At 39.7% G+C, this 23,071-nt stretch overlaps 1 non-coding gene across 1 annotated transcript; it reads right to left on the bottom strand.

Annotated features, from left to right (window-relative positions):
• Positions 1-13,315: 13,315 nt before the first annotated feature.
• Positions 13,316-13,419, bottom strand: LOC112713622 (small nucleolar RNA R71). Its single transcript, XR_003158593.1, has one exon. It is a non-coding gene; the product is annotated as a small nucleolar RNA R71 (small nucleolar RNA).
• Positions 13,420-23,071: the final 9,652 nt, after the last annotated feature.

Raw genomic sequence — 23,071 nt, 5'->3', positions numbered from 1 at the left:
TGCATATGAAAAACAACAAACAACACAAAACAAGAAAACATCAAGATCAAACAAGAAGACTTATCAAGAACAACTTGAAGATCACGAAGAACTCTATGAATGCATGGATTTTTCAAAAAATGCAAGAAAAATTTTTAAAGCATGCAATTGACACCAAACTTAAAAATTGACTCAAGACTTAAACAAGAAGCACAAAATATTTTTGATTTTTATGATTTTATTAATTTTTTTGGATTTTTATTAATTTTTTTCGAAAATAAAGTTTGGAAAAACGAAAAAGAAAAGAAAAATTTTGAAAAAGATTTTTGAAAAGAAAATTACCTAATCTGAGAAACAAGATGAACCGTCAGTTGTCCATACTCGAACAATCCCCGGCAACGGCGCCAAAAACTTGGTGGACAAAATTGTGATCCTCAAAGTTGGTCTCTTTGTATTCGTGTGAAATCAAAAATACCCCAAAGAGATCATGGTGTGATAAATTGGGATCTTAATAATCCCTGGTGTGATCATAACTCCGTTCAACTTAACCAACAAGTGTACTGGGTCATCCAAGTAATACCTTACGTGAGTAAGGGTCGATCCCACAGAGATTGTTGGTATGAAGCAAGCTATGGTCACCTTGTAAATCTCAGTTAGGCAGATTAAATTGGTTTATGATGAGTTCGAAAATTAATAATAAATAGAAAATAAAAAGGGATAGAAATACTTATGTAAATCAATAGTGGGAATTTCAGATAGGCGTATGGAGATGCTGTGCTCCTCTCGTATCTCTACTTTTTTATTACATTCATCCAATCCTTCTTACTCCTTTCCATGGCAAGCTGTATGTAGGGAATCACCATTGTCAAAGGCTACATCCCATCCTTTCAGTGAAAATGGTCCTATGCTCTGTCACAGCACGGCTAATCATCTGTCGGTTCTCAATCAGGTTGGAATAGAATCCCTTGATTCTTTTGCGTTTGTCATCACGCCCAGCCTTCAGGAGTTTGAAGCTCGTCACAGTCATTCAATCCCAGAATCCTACTCGGAATACCATAGACAAGGTTTAGACTTTCCGGAATCTCATGAATGCCGCCATCAATTCTAGCTTATACCACGAAGATTCTGTTGGGGAATCTAAGAGATATGCGCCCGGCCTAAAGTAGAACGGAGGTGGTTGTCAGTCACACGCGTTCATAGGTGAGAATGATGATGAGTGTCACGGATCATCACATTCATCAAGTTGAAGTGCAACGTATATCTTGGAATAAGAATAAAAGAGAATTGAATAAAAAGTAATAGTAATTGTATTGAAATTTGAGGTACAGCAGAGCTCCGCACCCTTAATCTATGGTGTGCAGAAACTCCACTGTTGAAAATACATAAGTGAAAGGTTCAGGCATGGCCGAATGGCCAGCCCCCTGAATGATCAAGAGACCGAATGATCAAAGACTACAAAGTCAAAAGATTAAACTGTCAAAAGATGTCTAATACAATAGTAACTTATCCTATTTATACTAGACTAGCTACTAGGGTTTACATGAGTAAGTAATTGATGCATAAATCCACTTCCGGGGCCCACTTGGTGTATGCTTGGGCTGAGCTTGATCTATCCACAAGCTGAGGCTTTTCTTGGAGTTGAAGTCCAAGTTATAACGTGTTTTGGGCGTTCAACTCCGGATAATGACGTGTTTCTGGCGTTTAACTCCAGACAGCAGCATGTACTTGGCGTTCAACGCCAAGTTACGTCGTCAATTTCAGAATAAAGTATGAACTATTATATATTGCTGGAAAGCTCTGGATGTCTAATTTCCAACGCCGTTCAGAGCGCGCTATTTGGAGATCTGTAGCTCCATAAAATCCATTTCGAGTGCAGGGAGGTCAGATTCCAACAGCATCAGTAGTCCTTTTGTCAGCCTTTTTCAGAGTTTTGCTCAAGTCCCTCAATTTCAGCCAGAAATTACCTGAAATCACAGAAAAACACACAAACTCATAGTAAAGTCCAGAAATGTGAATTTAACATAAAAACTAATGAAAACATCCCTAAAAGTAGCTTGAACTTACTAAAAACTACCTAAAAACAATGCCAAAAAGCGTATAAATTATCCGCTCATCATCCTTCAAGAGATAATTTTTGACGCTTCAGTTCCTTTAAGTCACACCCTTGCTCTTCTTGTTCCCTAAGCAATTTGCAAAGCATGCTATTTTGATTATTCTGTTCTTCCTTTATTTGGTCCATAGCTTCTTGCAACTTGGTAACAGATGCTTCAAGATGCTCCCATTATTCAAATTGAGGGATTTCTGGGAGGAATTCCTGTGCTCTCCTTTTGATGGAGTCATCCTGCACTTGTTGTTTTTCCATTGATATTTTGGTGATTGGCCACTCAACTGAGATATATTCAGTTATTCCCATCTTTACATAGCATAGAGATTAGGCTTGGATAAGCCAATTTGGTGTCTTTGGATTTCTTGTTTGCTATTATGTAAAGTTCACACGAAATTAACTGATGAACTTCTACTTCTTTTCCCAACATAATGCAGTGAATCATCACTGCTCTTTTAATCTTGACTTCAGAACGGTTACTAGAGGGCAATATAGAACACCCAATGAAGTCCAGCCAGCCTCTGGCTACTGGTTTGAGATCTTCTCTCTTGAGTTGATTTGGGACACCCGTGGTGCTGGTGGTCCACCTGACTCCAGGGATGCATATATCCTCTAGAATCTTGTCCAGGCCCTTGTTTGTTCTCATCATTCTCCTATTAAAGGAGTCTGGGTCATCTTTTAGCTGAGGCAGCTTAAAGATCTCCCTGATTTTTTCAGGATGGATGTGAACAATCTTTCCTCTTACCAAGGTTCGATAGTCATAGAGGGCAGTTCCAGATATTCTCTGCCTATCTGTTTGCCACAGATTAGCGTAGAACTCCTAAACCATATTCCTTCCCACTTTTGTTTCAGGATTAGCTAGGATTTCACAGTTCCTGTTTCGAATTTGCTCTTGGATCTCCGGATATTCATCTTCTTTCAGATCGAATTTGACTTCTGGGATCACTGATCTTAGACCCATTATTTTGTAGTAATGGTCTGAATGTTCTTTGGTTAAGAACTTCCCTTGATTCCAAAGTAGTTTTGGAATACTCTCTTTCTTGCCTCTTGGAGTGGGTTGTTTTCCTTTAGGAACCATGATCTTAGTGGGTATGGTTTAGTGATCACAGATAAACACACTAAACTTAGAGGTTTGCTTGTCCTCAAGCAAAAGAAAAGAAAGGAGAGGGATAGAAGGAGAGCTAGTGTCGAATGGTGGATGAGAGGAGGGAGGCCGAATGTGGATTCAAAGGGAGGGGGGTTGGGTTTTCGAAAATATTGAAGAAAGATAAGATAGAAGATATGATTTATAAAAGATAAATAAGATAAGAAAAAGATATAATTTAAAATTAAAAAAATGTTAATGATATTTGAAAAAGATAAATCTAAATTTTTATTTTGAAAAAGATTTTAAAAGATAATTGAGTTTTGAAAATTTTGAAAAAGAGTTGGATTGGATTGGAAAAAGATTTGTGTTTATGGATTAAGATACATTTGATATTTTTGAAAAAGGGTTTTTAGAAATTAGGATTAAAATTTTTGGAATTAAAGGATGAGAATTTGTAACATGTTTATGCAAGAAATCATGAATTGGAACATAAAAATTAAAAAAAAAATTGAAGTAAAATCGAATTTACCTCCTCCCCACCATCCTGGCGTTAAACGCCCAAACGCTGCATGTTTTGGGCGTTTAACGCCCATGTGCAGCTTCTCCTGGGCGTTCAACGCCCAGTTGTTGCTTCTTTCTGGCGTTCAACGCCAGGAACTCCTTTGTCACTGGGCGTTTTTCTGAACGCCCAGGACGCTGTAAATCTAGCGTTGAACGCCCAGAAGGTGCTTCTTTCTAGCGTTCAACGCCCAGAAGATGCTCCTTTCTGGCGTTTAACGCTCAGATGGCTATCTTTACTGGCGTTGAAGGCCCAGTAAGTGCTTATTTTGTGTGTTCAACACCCAAAACAGCTTTTGCTGGCTTTTTCGCACCAGTGAACTTCCTTTTTGCTGTTTTATCCTTTGGATCCTTCTGTAACTCTGTGAACTTAAGCAATTGCTATTTTACCTTGAAGATAATTGACATATACCTGTAAAAATCAATTAATTAACAAATAAGCTTTGTAAATGGCTGGGTTGCCTCCCAGCAAGCGCTTCTTTATTGTCTTTAGCTGGACTACTACTGAGCTCTAATTAAGTCTCAGTTTTGAGCATTCTTGCTCAAAATTGCTTTCAAGATAATGTTTGACTCTCTTTCCATTAACAATGAACTTTTTGTTAGAATCATTATCCTGAATCTCTACGTATCCATATGGTGACACACTTGTAATCACATATGGTCCTCTCCGTCGGGATTTCAATTTCCCGGGGACTAATCTGAGCCTAGAATTAAATAGCAGAACTTTCTGCCCTGGCTCAAAGACTCTGGATGACAGTTTCTTATCATGCCATCTTTTTGCTTTCTCTTTGTAAATTTTTGCATTTTCGAAAGAATTAAGTCTGAATTCCTCTAGCTCATTTAACTGGAGCAATCGTTTTTCTCCAGCTAACTTGGCATCAAGGTTTAGGAATCTGGTTGCCCAGTAGGCCTTATGTTCCAGTTCCACTGGCAAAAGACAGGCTTTTCCATACACAAGCTGGTATGGAGAAGTTCCTATAGGAGTCTTGAATGCTGTTCTGTATGCCCACAGAGCATCATCCAAGCTTCTTGCCCAATCCCTTCTACGGTTAATCACAGTCCGTTCCAGGATTCTTTTAAGTTCTCTATTAGAGACTTCAACTTGCCCATTTGTCTGTGGATGATATGGAGTGGCTACCCTGTGGCTTACTCCATATCGAACCAAAGCAGAGTAAAGCTATTTATTGCAAAAATGAGTGCCCCCATCACTGATTAGTACTCTAGGGATACCAAATCTGCTGAAGATGTGTTTCTGGAGGAATTTCAGCACTGTCTTAGTACCATTAGTGGGTGTTGCTATAGCTTCCACCCATTTGGATACATAATCCACTGCCACCAGAATATAAGTGTTTGAGTATGATGGTGGGAATGGCCCCATGAAGTCAATACCCCATACATCAAACAACTCAATCTCCAAGATCCCTTGTTGAGGCATGGCATAACTGTGAGGCAGATTGCCAGATCTTTGGCAACTGTCACAATTAAGTACAAACACTCGGGAATCTTTATAGAGAGTAGGCCAATAAAAGCCACATTGGAGGACTCTTGTGGCTGTTCGCTCACTTCCAAAATGTCCTCCATACTGTGATCCATGGCAGTGCCAGAGGATCTTTTGTGCTTCTTCTTTAGGCACACATCTACGGATTACTCCGTCTGCACATCTCTTGAAGAGATATGGTTCATCCCAAAGATAGTACTTTACATACGTGATCAATTTCTTTGTTTGCTGCCTACTGTACTCTTTGGGTATGAATCTTACTGCCTTGTAGTTTGCAATGTCTGCAAACCATGGCACCTCCTGGATGGCAAATAGTTGCTCATCCAGAAAGTTTTCAGAGATCTCAGTAAGAGAGAGGGACGCCCCTTCTACTGGTTCTATTCGGGACAGGTGATCTACTACTTGATTCTCTGTCCCTTTTTTGTCTCTTATTTCTATATCAAACTCTTGCAGAAGCAACACCCATCTTATGAGTCTGGGTTTTGAATCCTGCTTTGTGAGTAGATATTTAAGAGCAGCATGGTCAGTGTACACAATCACTTTTGATCCTACTAAATAAGATCTGAACTTGTCAATGGCGTAAACCACTGCAAGTAACTCTTTTTCTGTGGTTGTGTAGTTCTTCTATGCGTCATTTAGAACATGACTGGCATAGTAATTGACGTGGAGAAGCTTGTCATGCCTTTGTCCCATCACTGCACCAATGGCATGGTCACTGGCATCACACATTAGTTCAAAAGGTAATATCCAGTCTGGTGCAGAGATGACTGCTGCTGTGACCAGCTTAGCTTTCAGAGTCTCAAATGCCTGCAGACACTCCTTGTCAAAGATAAATGGCATGTCAGCAGCTAGCAGATTACTTAGAGAATTCGCAATTTTTGAAAAATCCTTTATAAACCTCCTATAGAATCCTGCATGCCCCAGAAAGCTTTTGATTGCCTTAACATTGGCAGGTGGTGGTAATTTTTTAATTACCTCTACCTTAGCTTGATCCACCTCTATTTTCTTGTTCGAAATTTTGTGTCCAAGGACAATTCCTTCAGTCACCATAAAGTGACATTTCTCCCAGTTTAAAACCAGGTTAGTCTCTTGGCACCTCATTAGAACAAGTGCTAGATGGTCAAGACAGGAGCTGAATAAGTCTCCAAACACTGAAAAGTCATCCATGAAGACTTCTAGGAATTTTTCCACCATATCAGAGAAAATAGAGAGCATGCACCTTTGAAAGGTTACAGGTGCATTGCACAGACCAAATGGCATCCTTCTGCATGCAAATACTCCGGATGGACATGTGAATGCTGTTTTCTCTTGATCCTGGGGATCTACTGCAATTTGATTATAACCTGAATATCCATCCAGGAAGCAGTAGTATTTATGACCTGTTAGTCTTTCTAGCATCTGGTCTATAAATGGTAAAGGAAAATGATCCTTTCTGGTAGCTGTATTTAGCCTTCTATAATCAATACACATACGCCACCCTGTAACTGTTCTTGTTGGAACCAGTTCATTTTTTTCATTATGAACCACTATCATGCCACCCTTCTTAGGGACGACTTGGACAGCGCTTACCCAGGGGCTATCAGAAATAGGATAAATAATCCTAGCCTCTAGTAATTTAGTGACCTCCTTCTACACCACCTCCTTCATGGCTGGATTCAGCCGCCTTTGTGGTTGAACCACTGCTTAGCGTCACCCTCCAATAAGATCTTGTGCATGCATCTGGCTAGGCTAATGCCCTTAAGATCACTGATGGACCACCCAAGAGCTGTCTTGTGTGTCATTAGCACTTGAATTAGTGCTTCCTCTTCCTGTGGCTCTAAGGTAGAGCATATAATTACAGGAAAGGTATCACCTTCTCCCAGAAATGCATATTTCAGGGATGGTGGTAATGGTTTGAGCTCGTGTTTAGGAGGTTTCTCCTCTTCCTAAGGGATTTTCAGAGGTTCTATTATTCTCTCTGATTCCTCCAGATCAGGCTGAACATCTTTAAAGATATCCTCCAGCTCTGATTCAAGACTCTCAATCATATTGATCTCTTTTACCAGAGAGTCAATAATATCAATGCTCATGCAGTCATTTGGGGTGTCTGGATGCTGCATAGCTTTGACAACATTCAACTTGAACTCATCTTCATTGACTCTCAGGGTTACTTCCCCTTTTTGGACGTCAATGAGGGTTCGGCCAGTTGCTAGGAAAGGTCTTCCTAGAATGAGAGTTGCACTCTTGTGCTCCTCCATTTCCAACACCACAAAGTCAATAGGAAAGGCAAATGGCCCAACCTTGACAATCATATCTTTAATCACGCCTGATAGGTATTTAATGGAGTCATCAGCAAGTTGGAGACATATCCGGGTTGGTTTGACCTCTTCAGTCAAACCAAGCTTTTTGATAGTAGATGCAGGTATCAGGTTGATACTTGCCCCAAGATCACATAGAGCTTGTGATGAGCGGATAATTTATACGCTTTTTGACATTGTTTTTAGTATGTTTTTAGTATGTTTTAGTTAGTTTTTCTTATATTTTTATTAGTTTTTATTTAAAATTCACTTTTCTGGACTTTACTATGAGTTTGTGTATTTTTCTGTGATTTCAGGTATTTTCTGGCTAAAATTGAGGGACCTGAGCAAAAATCTGATTCAGAGGCTGAAAAAGGACTGCAGATGCTGTTGGATTCTGACCTCCCTGCAGTCGAAGTGGATTTTCTGGAGCTACAGAAGCCCAATTGGCGCGCTCTCAATTGAGTTGGAAAGTAGACATCCTGGGCTTTCCAGAAATATATAATAGTCCATACTTTGCCCGAGATTTGATGGCCCAAACCGGCGTTCCAAATCAGCTCAAGACTGCCCAGCGTTTAACGCCGGAACTGGCACAGAAGTGGGAGTTAAACGCCCAAACTGGCACAAAAGCTGGCGTTTAACTCCAAGAAAAGTCTCTACACATGAAAGCTTCAATGCTCAGCCCAAGCACACACCAAGTGGGCCCGGAAGTGGATTTTTACGTCATTTACTCATTTTTGTAAACCCTAAGCTACTAGTTCTCTATAAATAGGACCTTTTGCTATTGTATTTTCATCTTGGTAGCTATCTTTGAGTAGTCTTATGCTATCTTAGATCATGGGGCTGGCCTCACGACCATGTCTAGACCTTGTTCTTATGTATTTTCAACGGTGGAGTTTCTACACACCATAGATTAAGGTGTGGAGCTCTGCTGTACCTCGAGTATTAATGCAATTACTATTGTTTTTCTATTCAATTCAGCTTATTCTTGTTCTAAGATACCACTTGTTCCTCAACTTGATGAATGTGATGATCCGTGACACTCATCATCATTCTCACCTATGAACGTGTGCCTGACAACTGATGACATGTCATCATATACCTATTTTTCTATGCTTTTCATACAAGAAATTGATAATTTGTGCTTAAATATTGAATGCTTTTGTACTTAAATGATATATTTTCTTGATATTTTAATTTTATAAATCTTGTAGGAAATAAGAAGAAAAAGAAGCAAAGAAGCACAAAAAAGGAGAAAAAAGAGCTTTGGGACACACTTTGAAGTTGGAGCACACTTTGGAGCCTTAGGCCACGCTTTTAAAAGCGTGGCCCATGACCAAATCAAAGGAGGAAGCAACCAGCACGCACACTGCCCTGCCCTTGCCAAGGGCAGGGCAGAATCATGATGAAACAAAGTGAGGTTGGAGCAAATTTTCGCTAAGTTAAAATCTGGCCGCTCACAGCATGACCATGCCTACTTCAAAGGGCTATAACTTGAGCTACAGACATCTGATTGATGTGTTTCCAGTTGCGTTGGAAAGCTGACATTCAGAGCTTTCCAATGATATGTAGCAATCTATATTTGGCGTACAATTGAGGCAGGAACGAAAGGCATCTTTAAGGGCTATGAGGAAGCAAGAAACTAGGCCTTACTTTGGTGCCAAGAAAACCAAGGAAAATGGGTAGCGTGTGTAGCATCCAAGTTTCGAACTCGGGACGTCAAAGTGGAAACACTGCCCTGCCCTCCGCGAGGGCAGGGCAGCATTTTGTTGGTGCACAATTCTGGCGCACCAAGGCACCCTTCTGGCGCACCGCAGCATCATCTGGCAGCACCAGCAGCGCACCGTGGCACAATTCTGGTGCACCAATTTTTTCTGCCCTGCCCTCCGCGAGGGCAGGGCAGCATCTTGCGCACCAGCCTGCACCACGCCCGCACCACGCATGCACCAACACCAAATCCTACCCTGCCCTCCACAAGGGCAGGGCAGCCTCCTGGGAGCAACATATGGGCCAACTTTCATATAAATTCAATTCCTCACCAAATTAAATCAAGGCCATCCAAGACCCATTTTCCCTCAAATCCAAAGCAAGCAAAGCCCACATCATCACTCAAAGGCACATGGATCAATTAAATTAGGATTTTCATTTTTGTAATTTGTTTTAATTTCATTTTCATTTTTTATTTTGTAAAGCCTATTTAAAGGCATCAATTAGAGCTCGGAAGGCTTGCTCCATTAGGGATTAGTAGCAGTAGATAGCTCTCTCTTAGTTTTCTTTTCTGTTTGGAATCTTGAGTGAGATTGGAGGAATTCTGTTTCATTCTCACTTTGAGAATTCTCTTTGTTTACTTTCTGCAGATTTCTAAGAAATTGAGGATTGAATTTGAGTCTTCACTGATTGCTTCTCTCTTTTCTTCTGCAATTATTCTCTATTGGATCAAGGAAGGGATTGAGATCTAGACTTGTTTTCTAGTATCCTCCACCCCTGAGATCTTCAACTTTTCCTTAGCTATTGAAATTGAGCTACATTTTACTTTCTGTTTCATTCCTCTTCTGCTACATTTACTTTTCTGCAATTTCCTTTCCTGCATTCTGCACTTTCACATCTTTGTTCACATTGAGCTTGATTTAATTTCCTGCACATTTACATTTTCTGCAATTTAAATTTCTAGTTGCTTACTCTATTGCTCTCTTTAATTTCCAGCACCCAACCCCTTTATTTTTGATGCAATTTACGTTTCTTGCAATTTAAGTTTCAGCAATTTAATTATTCTGCACTTTTAATTCCCTGCCATTTACTTTCTGTTGGCTACACTTCACACAATTCACTCAATGTTAGCTTGACTAAACTAATCACCCACTAAAATTGCTTGATCCATCAATCCCTGTGGGATCGACCTCACTCTAAGTGAGTTATTACTACTTGATGCGACCCGGTATACTTGCCGGTTGGATTTGTGTGTTGGAAATTTGTTTTTCCACAAAAACACCATCAACAACCACCTCTATTCTACCTTAGATTGAGTGGATATCTCTTGGATTCCTTAATCAGAATCTTCGTGGTATAAGCTAGAATTGATGGCGGCATTCTTGAGAATCCGGAAGGTCTAAACCTTGTCTGTGGTATTCTGAGTAGGATTCAAGGATTGAATGACTGTGATGAGCTTCAAACTCGCGATTGTGGGGCGTTAGTGACAGACGCAAAAGAATCACTGGATTCTATTCCGACATGATCGAGAACCGACAGATGAATAGCCATGCTGTGACAGAGCGCGTTGAACATTTTCACTGAGAGGACGGGACTGTAGCCATTCACAACGGTGATGCCCAACATACAGCTTGCCATGGAAAGGAGTAAGAAGGATTGGATGAAGGCAGTAGGAAAGCAGAGAGACGGAAGGGACAAAGCATCTCCATACGCTTATCTGAAATTCTCAGCAATGAATTACATAAGTATCTCTATCTTTATTTTATGTTTTATTTATCTTTTAATCATTAATCCTCCATAACCATTTGAATCTGCCTGACTGAGATTTACAAGATGACCATAGCTTGCTTCATACCAACAATCTCCGTGGGATCGACCCTTACTCGCGTAAGGTTTATTACTTGGACGACCCAGTGCACTTGCTGGTCAGTTGTGCAAAGTTGTGATAAAGAGTTGAGATTGCAATTGAGCGTACCATGTTGATGGCGCCATTGATGATCACAATTTCGTGCACCAAGTTTTTGGCGCCGTTGTCGGGGATTGTTTGAGTTTGGACAACTGACAGTACATCTTGTTGCTTAGATTAGGTATTTTTCTTCAGAATTCTTAAGAATGAATTCTAGAGTTTCAAGGTGATGTTCTTATCATCACAAAAGCTGATTGATTCTCATCAATTTAGCTGTTGAATGTAATGTCCTGCTGAAGCTTGGGTAGCCATGTCTAATTTCTCTAGACTAAAGCTTTAGACTAACATTGCATGATTCCTGGAAATTCTTATTAAGAATTTTGATATCCTTATTTTCTTTTCCACTCAATTTTTGAAAAATCCAAAAAAATTACAAAATCATAAAAACCAAAAAAAATTTTATGTTTCTTGTTTGAGTCTAGTGTCTCATTTTAAGTTTGGTATCAATTGCATGTCTTTACTCTTCTAATTTTCGAAAATTACATGCATTTTGTTCTTCATTGATCTTCAAGTTGTTCTTGATGATTTCCTTGCTCTGATCTTTAAATTCTCTTGTCTTGAGTGTTTTGTTGTTTCTCATATGCATTCTCAATTTGTTGGTGTCAATAGTATACAAACTTCTAAGTTTGGTGTCTTGCATGCATTGTTTATTTGATTTTAGTTGCATTTTGATTATTCCTCATCATTAAAAATTCAAAAAAAAATTCTTAATTTGTGTCTTTTCAAGTCAATAATACAGAGAATTGAAGATTCAGGACATACAGCAGAGGAATTACACAGAAAAAGCTGGGCGTTCAAAACGCCCAGTGAAGAAGGAAAACTGGCGTTTAAACGCTAGCCAGGGTACCTGGCTGGGCGTTTAACGCCCAAAAGGGTAGCATTTTGGGCGTTAAACGCCAGAATGGATACCATTCTGGGTCTTTAATGCCAGGATGGCACAAGAGGGAAGATTTTGTTTTTAATTCAGATTTTTTTTCAAATTTTCATAATTTTTCAAAATCAAATCTTTTTCAAATCATATCTTTTCAATCATATCTTTTCAAAATCAATTTCTTTCCATTTTCAAAAATACTTGCTAACAATTAATGATTTGATTTAAAACTTTCAAGTATGTTGCCTTTTCTGTTGAGAAAGGTTTAATGTCTGAATCATGTCTTTTAAATTTCTTGTTAGCCAAGTCATTAATTTTAAAAATCAAATCTTTTTAAATTGTTTTTCAGTCATATCTTCTTAATCACATCTTTTTCAAAATAGTTTTCAATCATATCTTTTTGATTTCTAATTTCAAAATCTTTTTCAAAAATCACTTTATTTCTTTCTCAATCTTAGTTTTCGAAAATCATCAATCAATTTTTCAAAAATTCTTTTAATTGTTTCAAAATCTTTTACTTTATTTTCGAAAATTCTTCCCCTCTTCTCACATCCTTCTATTTAAGGACTAACACTCCTCCACTATCAACAATTCGAACTCAATCTCTCTTGATAAGTTCGAACTCTTCTACCTTCTCCTTCTATTCTTCTTTTCCTCTGACACCTCAAGGAATCTCTATACTGTGACATAGAGGACTCCATACTTTCTTGTTCTCTTCTCTTTCATATGAGCAGGAACAAAGACAAAAGCGTTCTTGTTGAGGCTGACCCTGAACCTGAAAGAACCTTGAAGTGAAAGCTAAGAGAAGCTAAAGCACTACTCTCTGTAGAGGACCTAACAGAAATCTTCAAACAAGAAGAAGACATGGCAGCCGAAAACAACAACAATGCCAACAATGCAAGGAAGGTGCTGGGTGACTTTACTGCACCTACTCCCGACTTCTATGGGAGAAGCATCTCTATCCCTGCCATTGGAGCAAACAACTTTGAGCTTAAGCCTCAATTAGTTTCTCTAATGCAACAGAATTGCAAGTTCCATGGACTTCCATTGGAAGATCCTCATCAGTTTTTAGCTGAATTCTTGTAAATCTGTGACACTGTCAAGACCAATAGGGTTGACCCTGAGGTCTACAAAATTATGCTATTCCCTTTTGTTGTAAGAGACAGAGCTAGGATATGGTTGGACTCACAACCTAAAGAAAGCATGAACTCTTAGGAAAAGCTAGTCAATGCCTTCTTGGCAAAGTTCTTTCCACCTCAAAAATTGAGTAAGCTTAGAGTGGAAGTCCAAACCTTCAGACAGAAGGAAGGTGAATCCCTCTATGAAGCTTGGGAAAGATACAAACAATTGATCAGAAAGTGTCCTTCTGACATGTTTTCTGAATGGAGCATCATAGGTATCTTCTATGATGGTCTGTCTGAACTGTCCAAGATATCATTGGACAACTCTGCTGGAGGATCTCTTCATCTGAAGAAGACGCCTGCAGAAGCTCAAGAACTCATTGAAATGGTTGCAAATAACCAATTCATGTACACTTCTGAAAGGAATCCTGTGAACAATGGGACGAATCAGAAGAAAGGAGTTCTTGAGATTGATACTCTGAAAGCCATATTGGCTCAGAACAAAATATTGACTCAGCAAGTCAATATGATTTCTCAAAGTCTGTCTGGAATGCAAGCTGCACCAGGCAGTACTAAGGACGCTTCATCTGAAGAAGAAGCTTATGATCTTGAGAACCCATCAATGGAAGAGGTGAATTACATGGGAGAACCCTATGGAAACACCTATAATCCTTCATGGAGAGATCATCCAAATCTCTCATGGAAGGATCAACAGAGACCTCAACAAGGTTTCAACAACAATAATGGTGGAAGAAATAGGTTTAGCAATGGCAAGCCTTTTCCATCATCTTCTCAGCAACAGACAGAGAATTCTAAGCAGAGCCACTCTAACCTAGCAACCATGGTCTCTGATCTAATCAAAACCACTCAAAGTTTCATGACTGAAACAAGGTCCTCCATTAGAAACTTGGAGGCACAAGCGGATCAGCTGAGTAAGAAAATTACTGAACTCCGTCCTAGCACTCTCCCAAGCAATACAGAAGAGCATCCAAAAGGAGAGTGTAAGGCCATCAACATGGCCGAATTTGGAGAGGAGAAAGAGGCAGTGATCACCACTGAGGAAGACCTCAATGGATGTCCACTGGCCTCCAATGAGTTCCCTAATGAGGAACCATGGGAATCTGAGGCTCACACTGAGACCATAGAGATTCCATTGGATTTACTTCTGCCATTCATGAGCTCTGATGAGTATTCTTCCTCTGAAGAGGATGAAGATGTCACTGAAGAGCAAGTTGCTAAGTACCTTGGAGCAATCATGAAGCTAAATGACAAGTTATTTGGTAATGAGACTTGGGAGAACGAACCCCCTTTACTCACCAAAGAACTGGATGACTTGACTTGGCAGAGATTACCTCAAAAGAGATAGGATCCTAGGAAGTTCTCAATACCTTGTACAGTAGGCACCATGACCTTCAAGAAGGCTCTGTGTGACCTAGGGTCAAGCATAAACCTCATGCCTCTCTCTGTAATGGAGAAGCTAGGGATCTTTGAGGTACAAGCTGCAAGAATCTCACTAGAGATGGCAGACAATTCAAGAAAACAAGCTTATGGACTTGTAGAGGATGTTCTAGTAAGGATTGAAGACCATTACATCCCTGCTGATTTTATAGTCCTAGAGACTGGAAAGTGCATGGATGAATCCATCATCCTTGGCAGACCCTTCCTAGCCACAGCAAAGGCTGTGATTGATGTTGACAGAGGAGAATTGATCATTCAAGTGAATGAAGAATCCTTTGTGTTTAAGGCTCAAGGATATCCCCCTGTAACCATGGAGAGGAAACATGAAGAGCTTCTCTCAAAACAGAGTCAAACAGAGCCCCCACAGTCAAACTCTAAGTTTGCTGTTGGGAGGCCACAACTAAATTCTAAGTTTGGTGTTGAACCCCCACATTCACACTCTAAGTTTGGTGTTGGGAGGTTCCAACATTGCTCTGAACATCTGTGAGGCTCCATGAGGGCCCACTGTCAAGCTACTGACATTAAAGAAGCGCTTGTTGGGAGGCAACCCAATCTTATATTTATTTTTCATTGTTATTTTATATTTTCTATAGGTTGATGATCATGTGAAGCCACAAAAACAATTGAAAAAGCAAAAACAGAATGAAAAATAGAAAGAAAAACAGCACACCCTGGAGGAAAAGCTTGCTGGCGTTTAAACGCCAGTAAGGGCAGCAAATGGGCGTTTAACGCCCAGTCTGGCACCATTCTGGGCGTTTAACGCCAGAAAGGGGCACCAGACTGGCGTTTAACGCCAGGAATGGGCAAGAAGCTGGCGTTAAACGCCAAAAATGGGCAGCAGCCTGGCGTTTAACGCCAGGATTGGCAGAAAGGGCATTTTTGCACGCCACTTGGTGCAGGGATGAGCTATCCTTGACACCTCAGGATCTGTGGACCCCAGAGGATCCCCACCTACCCAACCACTCTCTCTCTTCTTCACCCATTCACCTATCAAATCCCACCATTCTCTTCACCACTCACATCCATCCTTCATAAAACCCCACCTACCCCCCCATCCAAATTCAAACCACTTTCCCTCCCAAACCCAGCTATAATGGCCGAACCCTACCCCTCTCTCCACCCCTATATAAACCCTTCTTCACTCCTTCATTTTCACACAACCTAAACAATACTTCTCCCCCTTGGCCGAAACACAAAGCCCCCCTCCATCTCCTATCGTTTTTCTTCTACTCTCTTCTTTCTTCTTTTGCTCGAGGACGAGCAAACCTTCTAAGTTTGGTGTGGTAAAAGCGTTGCTTTTTGTTTTTTCATAACCATTTATAGCACCTAAGGCCGGAGAAACCTCTAGAAAGAGGAAAGGGAAGGCAAAAGCTTCCACCTCCGAGTCATGGGAGATGGAGAGATTCATCTCAAGGGTGCATCAAGACCACTTCTATTAAGTTGTGGGAATGAAGAAAGTGATCCCCGAGGTCCCTTTCAAACTCAAAAAGAGTGAATATCCGGAGATCCGACATGAGATCCAGAGAAGAGGTTGGGAAGTTCTTACCAACCCCATTCAACAAGTCGGAATCTTAATGGTTCAAGAGTTCTATGCCAATGCATGGATCACCAAGAACCATGATCAAAGTGTGAACCCGGACCCAAAGAATTGGCTTATAGTGGTTCGGGGGAAATGCTTAGATTTTAGTCTGGAAAATGTAAGGTTGGCATTCAACTTGCCCATGATGCAAGGAGATGAACACCCCTACACTAGAAGGGTCAACTTTGATCAAAGGTTGGACCAAGTCCTCATAGACATTTGTGAAGAGGGCGCTCAATGGAAGAGAGATTCAAGAGGGAAGCCGATTCAACTGAGAAGGCATGACCTCAAGCCCATGGCTAGGGGATGGTTGGAGTTTATCCAACGCTCAATTATTCCCACTAACAACCGGTCCAAAGTTACTATAGACCGGGCTATCATGATTCATAGCATCGTGATTGGAGAGGAAGTAGAAGTTCATGAGGTTATATCCCAAGAACTTTATAAGGTGGCGGACAAGTCCTCTACCTTAGCAAGGTTAGCCTTCCCTCATCTCATTTGTCACCTCTATAATTCATTTGGAATTAACATAGAGGGAGACATCCTCATTGATGAGGACAAGCCCATCACTAAGAAGAGGATGGAGCAAACAAGAGAGCCCACTCATGGACATGAGGAAATTCCTCATCATGAAATCACTGAGATGCCTCAAGGGATGCACCTCCCTCCACAAAACTATTGGGAGCAAATCAACACCTCCTTAGGAGAATTGAGTTCCAACATGGGACAACTAAGAGTGGAGCACCAAGAACATTCCATCCTCCTCCATGAAATTAAAGAAGATCAAAGAATCATGAGAGAGGAGCAAAAAAGACAAGGAAGAGACATTGAGGAGCTCAAGCACTCCATAAGATCTTCAAGAGGAAGAACAAGCCACCATCACTAAGGTGGACCCGTTCTTTAATCTCCTTGTTCTTTATTTTTCTGTTTTTCGAAAATTATGCTTTATGTTTATCTATGTTTGTGTCTTATGATCATTAGTGTCTTAGTGTCTATGCCTTAAAGTTATGAATGTCCTATGAATCCATCACCTTTCTTAAATGAAAAATGTTTTTATTACAAAAGAACAAGAAGTACATGATTTCGAATTCATCCTTGAAACTGGTTTAATTATCTTGATGTGGTGACAATATTTTTTGTTTTCTGAATGTATCCTTGAACAATCCATATGTCTTTTGAATTTGTTGTTCAAGAATGTTAAAATTGTTGGCTCTTGAAAGAATGATGGAAAAGGAGAAATGTTACTGAGGATCTGAAAAATCATCAAATTGATTCTTGAAGCAAGAAAAAGCAGTGAAAAGCTTGCAGAAAAAAAAAGAGAGTATATGCAAAAAAAAAAGGAGAAAGAAAGAAAAAGAAAGAGCAAGCAGAAAAAGCCAATAGCCCTTTAAACCAAAAGGTAAGAGTAATAAAAAGGATCCAAGGCTTTGAGCATCAGTGGATAGGAGGGCCTACAGGAATAAAATCCTGGCCTGAGCGGCTAAACCAAGCTGTCCCTAACCATGTGCTTGTGGCGTGAAGGTGTCAAGAGAAAACTTGAGACTGAGCGGTTAAAGTCATGATCCAAATCAAAAAGAGTGTGCTTAAGAACCCTGAACACCTCTAATTGGGGAATTTAGCAAAGCTGAGTCACAATCTGAAAAGGTTCACCCAGTTATGTGTCTGTGGCATGGATGTATCCGGTGGTAATATTGGAAAACAGAGTGCTTTGGGCCACGGCCAAGACTCATAAAGTAGCTGTGTTCAAGAATCAACATACTTAACTAGGAGAATCAATAACACTATCTGAATTCTGAGTTCCTATAGATGCCAATCATTCTGAACCTCAAAGGATAAAGTGAAATACCAAAACTGTTCAGAGGCAAAAAGCTACTAGTCCCGCTCATCTAATTGGAGCTAAGTTTCATTGATATTTTGGAGTCCATAGTATATTCTCTTCTTTTTATCCTATTTGATTTTCAGTTGCTTGGGGACAAGCAACAATTTAAGTTTGGTGTTGTGATGAGCGGATAATTTATACGCTTTTTGGCATTGTTTTTAGTATGTTTTTAGTATGTTTTAGTTCGTTTTTATTATATTTTTATTAGTTTTTATCTAAAATTCACTTTTCTGGACTTTACTATGAGTTTGTGTGTTTTTCTGTGATTTCAGGTATTTTCTGGCTGAAATTGAGGGACCTGAGCAAAAATCTGATTCAGAAGCTGAAAAAGGACTGCAGATGCTGTTGGATTCTGACCTCCCTACACTCGAAGTAGATTTTCTGGAGCTACCGAAGCCCAATTGGTGCGCTTTGAATTGCGTTGGAAAGTAGACATCCTGGGCTTTCCAGCAATATTTAATAGTCCATACTTTGCCCGATATTTGATGGCCCAAACCAGCATTCCAAATCAGCTCAAGACTGCCCGGCGTTTAACGCCGGAACTGGCACAGAAGTGGGAGTTAAACGCCCAAACTGGCACAAAAGCTGGCGTTTAACTCCAAGAAAAGTCTCTACACATCAAAGCTTCAATGCTCAGCCCAAGCACACACCAAGTGGGCCCGAAAGTGGATTTTTACGTCATTTACTCATTTTTGTAAACCCTAAGCTATTAGTTCTCTATAAATAGGATCTTTTGCTATTGTATTTTCATCTTGGTAGCTATCTTTGAGTAGTCTTATGCTATCTTAGATCATGGGGCTGGCCTCACGGCCGTGTCTAGACCTTGTTCTTCTGTATTTTCAACGGTGGAGTTTCTACACACCATAGATTAAGGTGTGGAGCTATGCTGTACCTCGAGTATTAATGCAATTACTATTGGTTTTCTATTCAATTCAGATTATTCTTGTTCTAAGATATCACTTGTTCCTCAACTTGATGAATGTGATGATCCGTGACACTCATCATCATTCTCGCCTATGAACGTGTGCCTGACAACCACCTCCGTTCTACCTTAGATTGAGTGGATATCTCTTGGATTCCTTAATCAGAATCTTCGTGGTATAAGCTAGAATTGATGGCGGCATTCTTGAGAATCCAGAAGGTCTAAACCTTCTCTGTGGTATTCTGAGTAGGATTCAAGGATTGAATGACTGTGACGAGCTTCAAACTCGCGATTGTGGGGCGTTAGTGACAGACGCAAAAGAATCACTGGATTCTATTCCGACATGATCGAGAACCGACAGATGAATAGCCGTGCTGTGATAGAGTGCGTTGAACATTTTCACAGAGAGGACGAGACTGTAGCCATTGACAACGGTGATGCCCAACATACAGCTTGCCATGGAAAGGAGTAAGAAGGATTGGATGAAGACAGTAGGAAAGCAGAGAGACGGAAGGGTCAAAGCATCTCCATATGCTTATTTGAAATTCTCACTAATGAATTACATAAGTATCTCTATCTTTATTTTATGTTTTATTTATCTTTTAATCATTAATCCTTCATAACCATTTGAATCCGCCTGACTGAGATTTACAAGATGACCATAGCTTGCTTCATACCAACAATCTCCGTGGGATCGACCCTTACTCGCATAAGGTTTATTATTTGGACGACCTAGTGCACTTGCTGGTTAGTTCTGCAAAGTTGTGATAAAGAGTTGAGATTGCAATTGAGCGTACCATGTTGATGGCGCCATTGATGATCACAATTTCGTGCACCAGCTTGCTTGGTACAAGTACCCTCTAATGTGCATGGTATCATAAAGCTTCTGGGATCTTTAAGCTTCTCAGGTAAGCTTTTTAGAATGACTGCACTGCATTCTTCAGTGAGGTAAACTTTTTCAGTTTCCCTCCAATCCTTCTTATGACTTAAGATCTCTTTCATGAACTTAGAATAAGAGGGTATTTGCTCAAGTGCCTCTGCAAACGGAATCTTTATTTCAAGAGTCCTGAGATAGTCTACAATGCGGGCAAATTGCTTATCCTATTCCGCTTGGCAGAGTTTCTGAGGATAAGGCATTTTGACTTTGTATTCCTCAACCTTAGTTGTTGCAGGTTTATTGCCTACAGATGTGGGTTGAGAAGCCTTTTTAGATGGGTTAATATCAGCACTTGTATGTGTCTGATCCCCCACTGGCATTTGAATGCCAGGGGTGGAAGTTGGAGTGGCGTTAAAGGCCAACTCATTACTTGTTTCTGGCGTCTGAACGCCAGAACTGTGCTCCCTTAGGGCGTTCAATGCCAAATCCTTGCTTTTTCTAGCGTTGAACGCCAGGACTGAGCATAGTTTGGGCGTTCAGCGCCCGCTTTCCACCCATTTTTTGGTGTTTGAGCGATAGAATTATTCCTCTCTAGGCTCTTACTGTCCTCAGATAGATTTTGGGTAGTTTGCTCATTTCTTGGCTTCTTGCTACCTTGAAGTGAGGTATTTAACATTTTCTCACTTCTTAATTGAACTGCTTGGCACTCTTCTGTTATTTGTTTTGATAACTGTTGTTCTGTTTGCTTCAACTGTACTTCCATATTCATATTAGGCATTCTTGTTTCTTGTAGTATCTCCTTGAATTCGGCTAGCTATTTTGTTAGAAAATCCAATTACTGATTGAATTCAGTAACTTGTTCTGTAGGACTGAGTTTAGCAGTTACTGTTTTAGCCTCTTCGTTGATGGAAGGTTCACTGCTTAGGTACAGATGCTGATTTTTGGCAACTGTATCAATAAGCTCTTGAGCTTCTTCTATTGTCTTTCTCATGTGTATAGATCCACCAGCTGAGTGATCTAGAGAAATCTAAGCTCTTTCTGTAAGCCTATAGTAGAAGATGTCTAACTGCACCCACTCTGAAAACATTTCAGAGGGGCATTTTCTTAGCATCTCTCTGTATCTCTCCCAAGCATCATAAAGAGATTCATTATCTCCTTATTTGAAGCCTTGGATGCTCAGCCTTAGCTGTGTCATCCGTTTTGGAGAAAAATTGTGATTCATGAATTTTTCTGACAGCTGTTTCCATGTCTTTATGCTGTCCTTAGGTTGGTTATTTAACCACCTCTTAGCTTGGTCTTTTACAGCAAATGGGAATAGTAATAGCCTGTAGACATCCTGATCTACCTCCTTATCATGTACTGTGTCAGCTATTTGTAAAAATTGTGCCAGAAACTCTGTAGGTTCTTCCTGTGGAAGACCGGAATACTAGCAACTTTGCTGCACCATGATGATGAGATGAGGATTCAACTCAAAACTACTGACTTCGATGGAGGGTATACAGATACTACTCCCATATGAAGCAATAGTGGGGTTAGCATATGACCCCAGAGTCCTTCTGGGCTATTCATTTCCACTTAAGTCCATGATGGAGAAAGGGAGATGATGTGAATTTATTTTATTTATTTTATTATATATAAAAATTTCGAAATAATAATAATAAAATAAAATAAAATAAAGACGACAATAAAAATAAAAATAAAAATAAAAATAAAAATAAAAATAAAAAATATTTTATGAAGATTTTCGAAAAAGTGAGGAGAGAGAAAGTGGTTAGGATATTTTTGAAATTGAAATCTGAAATTTTTATATAAAAAAATTTGAAAATATGCCTTAAAAATAGTTAGAAAATATATTTTTTGAATTTTGAATTTTATGATAAAAGAGAAAAAAATGACACAAGACATAAAATTTTTAGATCTAATGCTCCTTGTTTTCAAAAATTTTGGAGGGAAAACACCAAGGAACACCAAACTTGAAAATTTTAAGATCAAAACACAAGAAAGACTCAAGAACACCTTGAAGATTCACAAGAACACCAAGAACAAAAGAAAAGAACACCAAACTTAAAATATGACACTAAACTCATGAAAAATTAAAACTTTAATAAAGAAAAAAATTTTTGAAAAAAAAAATTTTTTGAAAAGAAAATAAAAGACTTAGAATTGATGACTCTATAGCAACAAAAATAAATTATTCCTAATCTAAGCAACAAAGTAAACCTTTAGTTGTTCAAACTCGAACAATCCCCGGCAACGGCGCCAAAAACTTGGGGCACGAAATTGAAAATCACAATTTTTCTCAACCTCGCTCAACTAACCAGCAAGTGCACTGGGTCGTCCAAGTAATACCTTACGTGAGTAAGGGTCGAATCCCACGAAGATTGTTGGCTTGAAACAAGCTATGGTTATTTTATTATTCTTAGTTAGGATACCAATTATGATTATCAGTTAACTTGCAAATGAACAAAAGGACATGGATTAAGTAATATAAAGTTGGAATAAAAATAGTAACTAATGTTGGAAAATTCGAAATACTTATTATGCAATTATGGAGAATATGTTGGAGTTTTGGAGATGCTTTGTCTTCTGAATTTCAACTTTTCTCTTGTACTCCTCTTCACACACGCAAGGCTCCTTCCATGGCAAGCTGTATGTAGGGTGTCACCGTTGTCAATGGCTACTTCCCATCCTCTCAGTGAAAATGGTCCAAATGCTCTGTCATAGCACGGCTAATCATCTGTTGGTTCTCGATCATGTCAGAATAGAATCTATTGATTCTTTTGCGTTTGTCATCACGCCCAACACTCGCGAGTTTGAAGCTCGTCACAGTCATCCAATCCCAGAATCCTACTCGGAATACCACAGACAAGGTTTAGACTTTCCGGATTCTCATGAATGCCGCCATCAATTCTAGCTTATACCATGAAGATTCTGATTAAGGAATCTAAGAGATACTCATTCAATCTGATGTAGAACGGAGGTGGTTTTCAGGCACACGTTCATGGATTGAGGAAGGTGATGAGTGTCACGGATCATTACCTTCTTCATAGTGAAACACGAATGAACATCTTAGATAAGAACAAGTCTGTTTGAATGAAAAACAGAAATAATTGCATTAATTCATCGAGACACTACAGAGATCCTCACCCCCAACAATGGGGTTTAGAGACTCATGCCGTCAAAGAGTAT

The sequence above is a fragment of the Arachis hypogaea genome, chromosome 9 (assembly GCF_003086295.3).
Source record: "Arachis hypogaea cultivar Tifrunner chromosome 9, arahy.Tifrunner.gnm2.J5K5, whole genome shotgun sequence".
Classification (NCBI taxonomy): Eukaryota; Viridiplantae; Streptophyta; class Magnoliopsida; order Fabales; family Fabaceae; genus Arachis; species Arachis hypogaea.
This window is presented reverse-complemented; position numbering and strand designations above follow the sequence as displayed.